Source organism: Scyliorhinus canicula, chromosome 2 (assembly GCF_902713615.1).
Source record: "Scyliorhinus canicula chromosome 2, sScyCan1.1, whole genome shotgun sequence".
In the NCBI taxonomy this organism is placed as follows: domain Eukaryota; kingdom Metazoa; phylum Chordata; class Chondrichthyes; order Carcharhiniformes; family Scyliorhinidae; genus Scyliorhinus; species Scyliorhinus canicula.
This window is the reverse complement of record NC_052147.1, coordinates 242,428,223-242,443,632: the sequence shown is the minus strand read 5'-3', so window position 1 is coordinate 242,443,632 and position 15,410 is coordinate 242,428,223. Positions and strand designations below refer to the sequence as shown.

The window sequence follows — 15,410 nt, the reverse complement described above, 5'->3', positions numbered from 1 at the left end:
ATCCTTTCGCACTAATCTCTTTATAAGATTTTTTTTGGCGTGTTTTTTTTCCTGAAAAGCTTTTGTCCGGTTGCTCTGTGAAACCTTATCCTTGTTTCAGCTTCAACTGTTGCTACTGACAACCAGGCTGTAAACTATAAACCTTCAGACAGAACAACACCGAGTCCTCAGGACAGAGCGCCGCAGCGCGCCTTCTCGATTCTGAAATAGGGCGGGCTTTGCACTTTTCAAGATCAAAGGTACAGAAAATACCATTACTGATTTTATAGTTTAAATTTCTTTATGAATTCGTCGGACTCCACATGGTTATTCGACCCTTGACTTCAACTTTGACTTTGACATGTTCGGATCGTCAACGGTTGTCACACACAGCAAAGAATTACGAATAAGGTCAATGGTTTGATTTGTAAGATTTAACAGTTGCGGCTTTTTACTTTTTTGAAACGCTAACTTGGGAAGTCTTATTCTAAATCAGAATTGTCAAAATCAAACTATAATCCTTGCGAATTCCTACCAGCTGGGGGGGTGTTGGTTCTTCCAAGTAAAGGTTCGGTAACTGAATTTAGCATTCAGTGTCAGTGGTGTAATGCCAGTTTTAGAAGTGACTATTAGCGTTTTCCAAACTTTTTTTCTGGGAACCCATCTTTACCAACCGACCTACGGGACCCACACCGGCCAACCTTCGTGACCCATGCCACCCAAACCTCGCGACCTACGCCACCCGAACTTCGCGACCCACCATTTTCGCTTACCTTTAATGCGACAGGTGATCCTGCTTGGTCCTCACGATCTCACTTGCTTTGCCATTCAGTGTTAAATTTCTGTACGTGTTGTTTATCAGTGGTCCTGTAGCTCAGTCCAGCACTGTTTTGCCCTGCTATGGACTCTCCTGCGAAGCTCTCTCCATCAGATTCAGTTGTGAGATCCTGGCCTGCTTGTGTCTCTGGCCCTCTCTTCCTAAATAAAAAAAAATCCATCTTCAATTCTTCATATAGTCCTGTTGCTTGCGCGCTGGCAGCTGCAAAACTGAGGAAGCTCTCGTCAGTAATTTCATGCCCAGAGCACGTGAATCAGTGTACCAGGCATGTTACCTGCTCTCTGCCGCTGCTTCTGGCGGGAAGACTCCATCAATTTTTAACAAAATCTGTTCCTGGGACAGCGCACTGACGTACGAAGGAGGTGGTCTGCCCCACTAGGCTCTGGACCTGTGTACTGCTACATCCGGCTGAGGGGGTCGTGATGCTGTTTGAAAATGACTGGACGATTACATAGATTACATAGGATATACATCACAAAAACAGGCAATTCGGCCCAACACGTCCGTGCCAGTGTTTATGCTCAACTCCAGCCTCCTCCCATCTTTCCTCATGTAAATCTGTCATTCTAATCTTCTATTCCCTCCTCCCTCATATGTTGACCTAATTGAAATGAATCTATACTGTTCGATTCAAACACTCCCGGAGGTAGTAATTATCTGGCACAAAAAGTTCTGGCACATAAATGGTTAACATGGGACTGAGTACAGTCCCACCCACACAATGATATAAGAGAACACATGGCCCACACCTGGGTGTCAGTGTAGTATTCTGGCCTGTCCACCCGGTGACCGGAGAAGCCTGCCTGAGGTCAATGGACTGCTCCATTTCCCGTGTCTCGCCCATGGCGTTCTTGTGGTAGGCGGGGCGGAAGAATCCAGCCTGTAGTGTGTAGAGGCAAGCATGGAGACAGCTCCCAGCTTGGATCTTTACTAGATCTATACTTATAGTTTCCAGTGGTCAATAAACACTTACTGTTGTACTACCTAAGACTATGAATGCCTTAATAAGAACGACCAAAGTATGTCACCTTACAAGACAATTCAGGAGAAAATTAAAATCCTGGAAAACTGAAGAAAAAAAATCAAATAAGCAGAAGAAAAGCTGAAGAAGCAATGATACGGAAGTAAGTCGGCAGAAAAAATCTCTAAAGAAAGGTTTGGAAGGTGAAGGCAGAAATTTAATTGGGTTTGTTTCATTGTCACATGTACCGAGGTACAGTGAAAAGTATTGTTCGGCGTACAGTCCAGTCAGATAATTCTGTACATGAAAATAAACAAACGGAGTGCAGTACTACTCAGTAAAGATGATATGTGGAGGTCAGTTCAGTCCATAAGAGAGTCATTCAGGAGTCTGGTAAGAGCAGGAAGAAGCTGTTTTTGAACCTGTTAGTGCGTGTTCTCAGACTTTTATATCTCCTGCTCGATGGAAGAAGTTGGAAGAGTGAATAACCTGGGTGGAAGGGGTCTTTGAATATGCTGCCTGCTTTTCCAAGGCAGCGGGATGTGTAGACAGAGTCAATAGACGCAGGCAGTTTTGCATGATGGACTGGGCTGTGTTCATGATTTTCTGTCATTTCTTATGGTCTTGTGCCAAGCAGTTGCCATACCAGGCTGTGATGCCCGCAGATAATAATAATCTTTTTATTGAAGGATGCTTTCTATGGCGCATCTGTAAAAATTGGGAAGAGTCAATGTCGACATGCCTAATTCCCTTAGTTTCCTGAGGAAGTGTAGGCGCTGTTGTGCTTTCTTGGGTGGGCCAGGCCAGATTTTTGGTGATGTGCACACCTAGGAATTTGAAGCTATCAACCATCTCCACCTAGGCACCATTTATGTAGTCAGGGGTATTTATGATGCTTTCCTTCCTGAAGTCAATGACCAGCTCTTTAGTTTTTGCTGACATTGATGGAGAGATTGTTGTTGTTACATCACTTCAACAAGGTTCTCTATCTCCATCCTGGTACTCTTATTGTTGTTCGAGATCCGACCCACTACTGTCGTGCCATCAGCAAATCTGTAGATGGAATTGGAGCTAAAGTTTGCCACACAGTCATGTGTGTATAGGGAGTATAGTAGGGGGCTAAGTACGCAGCCTTGTGGGTATTGAGGACTATCGTGGAGGAGGTGTTGTTGTTTATCCTTACTGATTGTGGTCTGTGGATCAGGAAGTTGAGGATCCAGTTGCAGAGGGAGGAGCCAGTGCCTAGGTTTTCGAGCTTTGATATGAGCTTGACTGGGATTATGGTGTTGAAGGTGGAGCTGTAGTCAATGAATAGGAGTCTGATGTAAGATTCCAAGTTGTTGGGATGCTCCAGGGATGAGTGTAGGTCTAGGGAGATGGTGTCTGCTGTCAACCGGTTGTGGTGGTATGCAAATTGAAGTGGATCAATGTATTCTGGGTGTATGGAGTTGATATGTCTCAGACCAACCTCTTGAAGCACTTCATAATAAAATTAAATTCTTCACTGCAGTAGAAGACACTTTGAATCCCATGGAAGTCCAGCTTCATTACCCAGAATGTTCAGAGTCAGCAGACATAGCAGGGATGAGCTAAAAATGTAAAATTCCTGGACAAAGCAAGTCCTGATAACAATTAAAGTGATAACAAAAATTTCTAGATGTTTTGCAAAAGGTAGATTAGTGTTTATGAAATTTGGAGTTGGCCACTTTTCAAATGGATAGATGGAATTTCTCTTGAGCAATTTAGTCAAGATAATTTTGGTCGTAACCTAAAGCTGTTTTAAAATACCAGTACATGTTTGTTTTTAAACATGTTTGAAGGATGTGCGGGTTAGGTGGATTGGCCATGCTAAATTGCCCGTAGTGTCCTAATAAACGTAAGGTTAAGGGGGGGGTTGTTGGGTTACGGGTATAGGGTGGATACGTGGGTTTGAGTAGGGTGATCATGGCTCGGCACAACATTGAGGGCCGAAGGGCCTGTTCTGTGCTGTACTGTTCTGTGTTCTGTGTTCTGTGAACGGTTAAAACAGTAAAACTTAAGATATGTTGAAACAAACTTTGCATTGCTTTAATAAAAACAGAAAATACTGGACAATCATCAAAGTCAAAGCTTTTTCAAAGTCATCCAGACTCAAACTGTTAGCTCCCTTCTCTCTCCACAGATGCTGTCAGACCTGCTGCGATTGTCCAGTATTTTCTGTTTTTTGTTTCAGATTCCAGCATCCGCAGTAATTTGCTTTTATTTGCATTGCTTTAATTGATCTGAAACAGTAGGAAACCTTTATTCTCTGATATTATGATAGGAGGTGATCGTAACTGTTGATTTTAGTAGCTTTAGTGTGGGACTTGGGTTAAGTATGTTGACAAGAGAATGTGATTTTATTTATGACTGTTTGTTATCAAGAGGAAACATGCCAATTGTTTGCCAAGGTGTCTGCGGATATCCTCCGGGTGCTCTGGTTTCCTTCCACAATCCAAAGATGTGCAAGTTAGGTGGATTGGCTGTGCTAAATTGCCCCTTTGTATCCAAAGGTTAGGTAGAGTTACGAGGATAGGGTGGGGGAGTGGGTCTAGGTGAGGTGCTCTTTCGGAGGGTCGGTGCAGACTCGATGGGCCAAATGTAGGGATTCTAAGTCATGAACCATATCGCAACAAATTCTTCTGGGGTCTGAGGGAGTAACTGATGGAACCGCATCACGGTTTACAATCCATAAAGCAGGTGTTGCAAAGTTGGGGTGACATGAGATAATTAGTATCCTATGGCCAATAGGAAGATTGAATTTGGACCATTTCCAAAAAAGGGAGTGCTGGATAGTGAAATGTGGGGATAAAAGTTAGAGAATTAGTGCACTTGTTGGCACAGTTTTACCATCACTTCATCATGGCATACTTCTTCTGAGAAGTTCATCTTTACTTTGGAGATTGAAGAAAACTGACTTTAACTGCGCTGTCAGCATTCAAGGAATCCTGGGTCTTTATGGATAGAGTATCCAGGTTGTCTTCATTACATTTTGTTAAATATACTTACATTTTACTTAATAAATTCTGCTAATACACAAATACTAGTTGTTACTAGTCAAGCTCAACTGAAGATCCAATTATTAGAAATTAAACATTTTGGAGTTTGTAAGGGTTTATACTTTGAAACCCTACAACAGATCAGAAATGGGCACAAATCAAAGAAAAGCAAAAAATCAAATTGACCAATCAGAGTCTGCTCTCTCTGAGCAATGGCTTCTTAAAGGCTCACCTCTCATTAGCCGATGCTGAACATCCACAGTCCAAAGATGTGCGGGTTAGGTGGATTGGCCATGCTAAATTGCCCGTAGTGTCCTAATAAAAGTAAGGTTAAGGGGGGGGTTGTTGGGTTACGGGTATAGGGTGGAGACGTGGGTTTGAGTGGGGTGATCATGGCTCGGCACAACATTGAGGGCCGAAGGGCCTGTTCTGTGCTGTACTGTTCTATGTTCTATGTTCTATGAAAGAGGCTGGGCTCTCATTCGCCAATTTGATTTGTTTTCCTGTTGCTGGCCATAAAAGTGGCATAGTGAGTGGATGAGCGACCTATGTGCTGAAAGAGCGGCAGTGGCGGATGAGCAGCAGAGATGTGAACTTACTAAGAAAGAGAAATTGTTACCTTGGCAGTGACAACCACATCCTGAGAACGCATTTAAAAAAAAGATAAATCCTGGTAAATAAACAAAATGTTAGGAGTGGAGCCATGGCAAGGGGGCTTTGGGAGGGGATTCATGGGAGGTGGTTTTGGTGGAAGATTCATGGGAGGGGCTTTAGGAGGGGATTCATGTGAGGGAGGCCATGAGAGGGGTCTTTGGCAGGGTCTTCAAGAGAGGCGGGTTTTGGGAGGGGATTTATTTGAGAGGGGCTTTGGGAAGGGAATCATGTGATGGGGCTAAAACATGCCATTAACATGAGAAGAATGTTTGGGGTTCCTTGATGCCCTTGAGAAGTCAGTTGGGGCTCTTTGGCCAGGAAAGTTTGGGGAAACCTAAGTTAACTCATTGCTTTATTGAGTAGGTTTGATAGTTGATGATATTACAGCTAGACATGCAATGAATAAATCATCTGCAAAATTTGATGAAGTCTTAAAATCATCCAAAGCTTTTTTTAACCTCAGAAATAACAAAATCCTTGCATGGTTCAAGTGTGATAATTGTGCCAGCAGCCAAGAGAACCTTTTGATGTCTTCATTAATAGCTGTACAAATGGCAGAAGACTGTGATTACAGTGATCAGAAATCTGAGCTAATCTGAGATAGAATAGATGTAGGAGTGGTGGACGACACACTCTCAGACATGCTTCAAGTGAAGGAAGACCTTAAAGCCATCCAGATCGTCAGGCAATCTGAAAGTTGTTTTCAGCGCAGATCCAGGAAAACCCCACTGACTAGTTAGTGGGCAGCATGGTAGCATGGTGGTTAGCACTATGGCTTCACTGCGCCAGGGTCCCAGGTTCGATTCCCGACTTGGGTCGCTGTCTGTACGGAGTCTGCATGTTCTCCCCGTGTCTGCGTGGGTTTCCTCCGGGTGCTCATGTTTCCTCCCACAAGTCCTGAAAGACCGGCTATTAAGTAATTTGGGCATTCTGAAATTCTCCTTCTGTGCACCCGAACAGGCACCGGAATGTGGCGACTAGGGGCTTTTCACAGTAACTTCATTGCAGTGTTAATGTAAGTCTACTTGTGACAATAAAGATTGTTATTATTATTAAGTGAAACAGCACAGAAACAAGGACACTTCAGATACTTCACTTATTGCCCAGCCCTAATTGCCCTTGAGAAGGTGGTAGTGAGCTGCCTTCTTGAACCGCTGCAATCCGTAACCAGCAAGATGGATAATGGGGAACCTGTGGATGTGGTATATCTAGACTTCCAGAAAGTGTTTGACAAGGTGCTGCATAAAAGATTGATCCAGAAGGTGAGATCGCAGGGGGTTGGGGGTAGACTACTAGATTGGATTGTAGAGTGGCTGGCTGACAGAAAGCAGAGGATCGTGTTAAATGGATCCTTCTCTGGCTGGTGCAGGGCTCAGTTCTTGGACCTCAACTGTTTATAATCTATATATATGATCTGCAAGCAGGGACAGAGTGTAACATAGCAAAATTTGTGGATGATACTAAAATAGGTGAGAAAGCAGGCAATGAAGGGGAGATACAGATTTTACAGATAGATATAGATAGGCTAGGAGATTGGGCCAGAATTTGGCAGATGGAGTTTAATGTGGATATGTGAGAGGTCATCCATTTTGGCTGAAAAAATAGCCAGGCAAATTATTATCTAAATGGAAAGCAGATTCAAGATCCGCCTGGGCAGAGGGATCTGGGTGTCTTTGTTCATGAATCACAGAAAGTCTGTATGCAGGTACAAAATGTAATAAGAAAGGCAAATGGAATGGTAGTGTTTATTGCATAAGGACTGGAGTATAAAAGTAGAGAAGTTGCAATTGTATAAGGTGTTGGTGAGACTACATCTGCAGTATTGTTTCCAGTTTTGGTCTCCTTATTTGAGGAAGGATGTGGTGGCATTCCAGGGATGACGGGGTTGACGTATTGGGATAGATTAAACAGCTTGTATTTATACTCACTTGAATTTATAAGGATGAGAGGGGATCTGATCGGGGTACATAAAATACTAAAAGGCACTGATAAAGTAAATGTAGACCAAATATTTCCCCTTGTGGGGCAATCTAGAATTAGGTCACAGATATTGGTTGAGCGGCAGTAAGTTTAAACTGAGATGAGGAGGTACTACTTCTCTCAGAGGGGGAATTTGTGGAACTCGCTGCCCCATAGTGCGACAGAGTCCGAATCATTAAATGGTTTCAACAGGGAGATAGGTTATTTCTGATTTTAAAAAACAGGTTAAAAGGATATGGGGAAGAGGTCGGGAAGAGGTGGCTTTTAGACCAGGAAAAGATCAGTCATGCTGAATGCTCGAAATGCTGAATTGCCTACTTCTGCTCCTATGTTCCTATGTGGTGTAGATACACTCACAGTGGTATTAGGGAGAATGTTCCAGGAATTTGACCCAGTGACAGTGAAGGAATATGTAATGTTTCAAAGTAAAGATGGAGAATGGCTTGGAGGGGAACTTCCAGGTGGTGATATTTCCATGTGTCTGCTGACCTTGTCCTTTTAAATGCTATTGGTCATGGGTTTTGGAAGGTACTGTCTAAGGAACTTTGGTGAGCTCCTGTAATGCATCTTTTAAATGGAACACTCTGCTGCTACTGTACATAATAATAATCTTGATTGTCACAAGTAGGCTTACATAACACTGCAATGAAGTTATCATGAAAAGCCCCTAGTCGCACATTCCGGCGCCTGTTCGGGTACACGGAGGGAGAATTCAGAATGTCCAAATAACCTAACAGCATGTCTTTTGGGATTGTGGGAGGAAACTGGAGCACCCGGAGGAAACCCTCGCAGACACAGGGTGTTGGTTGTTCTGGGTGAGTGTGCTTAACACTCAATTTGGGTCTGTTTCTTTACTTAGCTCTGGAGTCGCCAGGTGTCGTTAAGACACCGCCACAAGCTTCAAGGTGAAGTTCAAAGCAATAAAACCATACACCAATTAGTAAGTCCAAACAACTGAGTTTATTATAATACAATTATAATAACTACCCATGCACACGCTAAAAGGATTAAACTTACTCCTACCGCTAAATAAACTAATACTTATCTCGAAGGAACTGCTGGGTCAGGGAACAAGGCCTCTTGCTCTGCTCTGGTCTGCAGACTTCAGGTTGGTATAAGTAAAAAGGGGTCAGGAGTGCCTATCTCTGGTAGCGATCGTTGTGAGGCACTTACTTGTTGGCGGCTGCTGTCCAAACCCTCTCCTCTCTCTCGTTCAAGATCTTCTTGGCAAAAGCTGGTCCACGGAGGAGTGTTGGTCAAAGAGAGAGAAGGGCTGGAGGGCTGGATCAGAAGACTGAACCATGTGTGGGACCTGTCTTTTATAGGTCCCAGGGGATCCGCGCCCCTTTGGGCGGAATCCCTTACCTGCTTGGAATCGATTGGGTCTCTTCCCAATCGATATGTTTGAACCCCCCAATCATGGGGCAGTTCCTCGGTCACTGGGGCGGTTCTTGGGACTTATTGTTTTGGGTTTCTCTGGCGCCGAAAAGTCTGGCCTTCCATTCAATGTATCGATCTGTGTTTAACTTGTTTCCATTGTATCTGGGGATCGCCCGGTATCGCCTCATTAGTATGTTAACTGGTTTCTTTTCACAGTGCTGTCTGGTTTCTGCAGCAGTCAAAACTGGTTTCTGCAGCCATCCCAATATACAAGCGCTTTGCAAGCTGTTTGCTTTACAACATGTCCATTTTGTGTTGGGCAGTGGCCACCCCAGGTGGCTACAAGGGAGAACATGCAGACTCTGTACAGATAGTGACCCAAGTCGGGAATCGAACCTGGGACCCTGGCGCTGTGAAACCATAGTGCTAACCACTATACTCATGACTCTCTGAAGTTTCTTGCAGTCTTGGGTTGAGCAGTTGCCTTACAGGCTGTATTGAAGCCAGATAGGATACTTTCTACGATGGATCTGTAAAAGTTGGTCGGAGTCAGTGTGGACATGCCGAATTTCCTTAGTTTCCCGAGGAAGTATAGGTGCTGTTGTGTTTTCTTGGTGGTAGTGTCGATGTGGGTGGAACAGGACATATATTTGGTGATATACACCCCCAAGGAATTTAAAGCTGTTAACTGTCTCCACCGCAGCCCTGTTGATGCAGACGGGGTGTGTACAGTACTTTGCTTCCTGAAGTCAATAACCAGCTCTTTCGTTTTGCTGGCATTGAGTGAGAGATTGTTGTCATTGCACCACTCCACTAGGTTTTCTATCTGCCTCCTGTATTCTGACTCATCATTATTCAAGATCCGATCCACGATGGTCATGTCATCAGCAAACTTGTAGATAGAGTTGGAAGCTGCACAAAGCTGTACAAAGCACTTCAGGATGTTGTACAAAGAAAAACATCACGAAGCACAGAAAATCCCAAGGGGATTCATGAGGCCATGACAGCACACCAAGAAGACACACAACCAAGCTTCTTGTGTCAGTTCAAAGATCCTGGATTTATACTTTAGAATGTGGACATCTCGTTAATGGCCATCTTATACAATTTTAATTGGACGTGGGAACCATTGTTATGGTCCGATCAGCATAGAACTATGGCTGAGGGACCTATGGCAATGAACAACAGAAACACCACTTATGGACCTGAAGAAATCAGACTTCCGGTCATAGGCATGTTTTTGGAATCACTGAGGTATGGCGACAAACAAATCTTCGAGATGTTGCACATGATCCATAACAAGTATTTTTCTCCCCTGAGCAGAGATGCCTGTGTAGCCTTCAATCTCCCCAAAATGGTAGATGATGTCAAGCCAACCACCGTTATAAAATATACAGAACTGCAAGTTTCTGCGATCTCCAACAAGAAAGGCTCTCGCAACTTGGACTTCAGCTATGAATTGCAGAGCACGTTTATCCACTTTTGTTAGAGGTGCCAGAAGTCTCTCATTGATTAGACCAGCCAACCATTAAGATGATTACTTCAACACCTTGAATAGATGACAATTAAGAGAGGAACTAGAAACAAGAAGGAAAAGACACCCAGATGCTAGAATAACCTCCAAATCAACATAGATTACTTGCAGCAACACAGCTTCCTACTCCTCCAACAGTAATCAGACAAAATATGAAAGGTCACAAAACTTCCTTATCACCTCAACCTATCAACTCAGAGTCTTGAAGGGTGGGGAGAAGGCGGTAGTAGTATTGACGTAAATGCATGTGGCAAACTGGGACAACTTATAAATATGCTGGGTAAAGACTTGGGGGAGGTGCAGTATAAGGGCCTGGCACATAAAGGGTTAACATGGGATTGAATACAGTACCACCCACACAATGATATAAGAGAATACATGACCCACACCTAAGAGTCAGTGTTGTGTTGGGCAGAGCAGTGTGTAGAAGCAAGCGTGGAGACAGCTCCTAGCTTAGACTTTTTCTGTACCTATATATATAGGGCACGATCTTCCAGCCACGATAGCACCTTACCGCTATCAGTTCATGTTTTGAATTCTATGTGTGTTTAGATACAGAGTTTTTAGTTTTGTCCTTTTATTATTTTTGTAACATCTAGCCTTACTTTCTGGTTTACTCTTAGATTTGTACTCGCAGTCCCTGCCTGTCACGGTCTATTTATCATTTCCCATATTAGTACCTTCTTCTCTTGCCTTACCTCTACTCTTTGGTATACCACATCTTCCCCAATTTGATCCTCCCTTGCCCCACTATTCAGTTTAAAATTCTTTCTACTTCCCTAATTATACAGCTCATTAGAACATCAGGACCAGCATGGTTCAGGTGTAGACTATCCTACATGGTACAGATCCCAATGTCACCAGTACTGGTGCCAATGCCCCACAAAACAGAACCCACTTCTCCCACACCAGTCTTTGAGCCACGCATTCATTTCTCTAATCCAATTTGTCCAATGCCAATTTGCAAATGGCTCATATAATAATCCAGAAATTATTACCTTTCAGGTTCTGCTTCTTAATTTGATGCCTAGATCTTCATATTGTCTGTGCCGAAATCTCACACCTCTCTGGACTGAATTCCATTTGCCACTTTTCTGCCCACTCAGCCAAACCATTCTGGAAAGAGTGGCTATCCTCTTCACTATCAATTACACGGCCAGCTTTTGTGTCATCTGCAAATTTCCCAGTCATGCTTCTCACATTTAAGTCCAAATCATTAATATATATGTCATATGAGGAGCAGTTGAGGACTCTAGGTCTGTACTTGTTGGAGTTTAGAAGGATGAGGGGGGATCTTATTGAAACTTACAGGATACTGCGAGGCCTAGATAGAGTGGATGAGGAGAGGATGTTTCCACTCATGGGAGAAACTAGAACCCGAGAGCACAGACTCAGACTGAAGGGACCATTCTTTAAAACAGAGATGACAAGGAATTCCTTCAGCCAAAGGGTGGTGAATCAATGGAACTCATTGCTGCAGAAGGCTGTGGAGGCCAAATCACTGAGATAGATAGGTTCTCGATTAATAAGGGGATCACAGTTATGGGGAGAAGGCAGGAGAATGGGAATGAGAAACATATCAGCCATGATTGAATGGCAGAGCAGACTCGATGGGCCAAATAGCCTAATTCTGCTCCTAATATCTTATGGACTTATAGACAACAAACAGCAACGGCCTGAATACTGAATCTTGCATAAGATCACTGGAAACCACTTTCCATTCTCAAAAATATCCATCAACAATACCCTTTGTTTCCTGTTGCTGAGCCAATTTTGGATCCAACTCACCAGTTCCCCGAATCCCATGGGATTTCTCTTTTCTGATCAGACCTGCTATGCGAGACATTGTCAAATGGTTTTTACTATATAGACAATGTGCACTACATTACCCTCATCAATCCACCTTGTTACTTCTGTGGTGTTCTTTGTGGTGCTTATTTAAGATGGTTTGCGTAGTGTTCCACAAAGACAACAACATGGCTTTTAAACAAAGCTGTGATTTTATTTACACTACTAAACTGGGTTGCGACACTTAGTCCTTTTAGAATATAGAATTGATCAATAACATCTAACTACACTCACATACTGCTAATCTCACTCACTGGTATAACTATAATCTAATCTTCTCACACTAACGTCTCTGATGACCTTTCTCTAGCTGTCTTCTGCTTACTACTCCCCTAAGGTCTAGCATTACTGCTTTATATAGTAGTGTCTGCAGCTCCCTCTAGTAGCTATTCATGGTACTACATTAACGCTTTTAATGCTGATAGTTATGATAATATCACAATTTCGTCAAAATTACTTAAGACTACAAATACCATAATAAGATCTACTAAACTATACCAACACCTTACAACAGCAAGCTCCACATTTTCATCATTCTCTGCATAGGTAAAGATGTTTCTTCTGAATTCCCTATTGGAATTTTTGGTGACTATTAATGGCCTCTAGTTATGCTCATCCCCATAAATGGAAACATTCTCTCTGTATCAACTCTATCAAAACTTTTAAGAATTTTAAAGACCTCCCAACCCAGCATGTCATTCCTTTCCTGATATGTATACCCATGTATTCCAAGTATCATCCTTGCAAATCTTCTCTGCACCTTCTCCAATGCTTCTAAATTATTCTTGTAATATGGAAACCAGAAGGGTAGACTAAACAAGGTTTGATACAGGTTTAGCATAACTTCCCTATTTTTCAATTTTATACATCCAGAAATAATGCCTGGTGTTTGGTTTGCTTTTTGATGCACGATCAATTGCACAAAGACTAAGGTTGGGTACAACTGTGGCTTTATTGCAGTCAGATGCGTGGCTTCCTGCTGCAGCTGGCGAAATGGCAGATCAATGGAGGACACGCATATTTATACTCCTCCTACTGGGCGGAGCCAGCCGGCAGGGGCTACCGGTGAACCTGTAATACAGGTCCTACCTTCCATCCCATAATACAGGTGTACAGTGGTTCACCACACTTTTCTATGGCTTTAACCTGTGGCACAACCTTTTGTAATTGGTATGATCCTTTTGTTCTTCTATCCCACCTAGAAACAAAGTCAGCATTTATTCTCCCATCTCTAACTTCCCCGAGAGCAGGCAATAGTCATTGGTACAGCACATATCAATCAGACCAGGTAAGGATGGTAGGTTTTTCCCCCTAAATGGGACTAGTCAATATGTTGGATTTTTAAATAATTCAACAGTGTCATTGTCATTTTTCTCTTGCTAATCCTACTTTTTGTTTTCATCTTTAAAAACGGAATTCTCAAGTGTTGGATGTTTGAACTCAGATTTTCTCTAATATTAGTTCAAACCTCATAAATACTATTTCACTAATATAACCACTACACTGTAACATCCATAAATTGAAGATGTGGAATGTTTCACTGTTTATCAGCCAAAGTGAAAAGTTCTTTACAAGGAAGTGAATTGAACACTTTGCCATTAGAGCCTTCACAATCCACAAAGCTGCTACATACTGATGTCAGGAGGAAGAAAGTCCTCCCTCACTCCTTGCTCCTGACTTTGAAGTCACTAATCCCAAGAATAATGTTGATGTAGAGTACTATAACCAGCAACTTCAAAAGAAAGTAACACAACCCCCAAAATTTAAAAATTGAATAACAGCTCTGAATATAATGCACTGATCTGTGAAAAGACGTAGTAGCACAAACTTTGTAACTTGAGCTGTAGGATACTCCCATTTCTTCATTTATATTGTAACGTAAACATAAGTAAATGAAAGCCAGAAGGGGAAATCCAAATGTTAAAATACAAATCAGCAATGAATTTCTAGTGCAGTCAGGAGCACAGTCCGCCGGAAAATTATGTCTATTAGTTAATTTAAATATATTTTCTCTCTTGCAACCCGATTAAGGTTGGTACAGGTACTTATCTTCAACTCCTTCCTTTCAAGCTGACACTATTTTTTTCCCATTTGTTACAACCCCTTCGGAGGACATGGTGTCTGGACCATTTGGTTCCGCGTGACCCTCACGGAATATGAACTACCCCGGTAACAGGGAAGATTTCACCTTTAACGAGGAAGCCCTCATAGTATTAAAAAAACAACCTGGGTGCAGGTCGAGGCAGGAGACCCTTCGGGGAGTGGAGAGTTAATGTGTGTGGAGAATTAACCAGTATTATTGCATTGAGAGTACCGTTCCATGTGTATTCACTTGCGTGGATTCTACAATGGTGAAGAGGGTTAAGTGGCGCTGCTGTCGGTGCTGAGGGCTGCACAACCAGACCACTTTGTTTAGGTCTCAGGAGGCCTCCAACCCATCAGCAGAGATGCCTCATATTGGAAAATTGAGCTGTATGATACAGATATTGATGATTCGTACATCGAATGCATGCAGTATTTTGTTTGGACAAATACAATTGTTGCGGACGAATGGCAAATGATAATACAACTCACGGCGTGTGGTGGACCAACCTACATTACATTAAAAAGTTTCACCCACCCGGAAGCACCGGGTCTTTTGTCGCCTTAGTAGCCCTCATAGGTGACCACTTTAACATCAAGCCCCCGATAATCGTTAGCCGGTTCCAGTTTCATACAGCCACCCAGGCCCAGGCCAAATCGACTAACGATTTCTTGGCCCATTTGTGCAAACTGGCTGAAATCTGCGAGTTTGACGCCACGTTGAATGAAACGCTGAGACCAGCTGGTCTGTGGAGTCCGGAAACACAACAAAAGCTTTTAACAGAAACCCACCTCGATCTACAGTGGGCGGGTCGAGATAGCCATCTCCCGTGATGGTGCTGAGCAGGACGTCCAAGAACTCCAAGGCATGGCGGTCCTGAATCTGGGCCACCCGACCGACTGCCACTCGGCTTTGCTTTAACCTGAAGAAACGGGCCCCCAACATTGGGGCCATTATCGCAGTGACACAGGCTGACGCTGCAGAGGCCTGGAGAACCTCTGTGCTGCCTCCCTTGACCAAGAGGACCCGGATGTCAGGTACAGGCTGGCAGCAGTGGGCCACCAAGACCGAGTCAACAGACACACAGTGAGGCCTCCCTCCCACCTACCGTTGGGCTGGGCATGATCGTCCCCCAC

General features: G+C 43.3%; 1 protein-coding gene across 1 annotated transcript in view; it reads left to right on the top strand.

The window, feature by feature from the left end:
- Positions 1 to 5: 5 nt before the first annotated feature.
- The window catches only part of map3k19 (mitogen-activated protein kinase kinase kinase 19), a 150,171-nt gene continuing 134,766 nt past the window's right edge, over positions 6 to 15,410 (top strand). The window contains exon 1 of the mRNA XM_038789887.1: positions 6 to 239. The gene's annotated coding sequence lies outside the window, so the exon portion shown is untranslated. The remainder of the gene's footprint in view (positions 240 to 15,410) is intronic.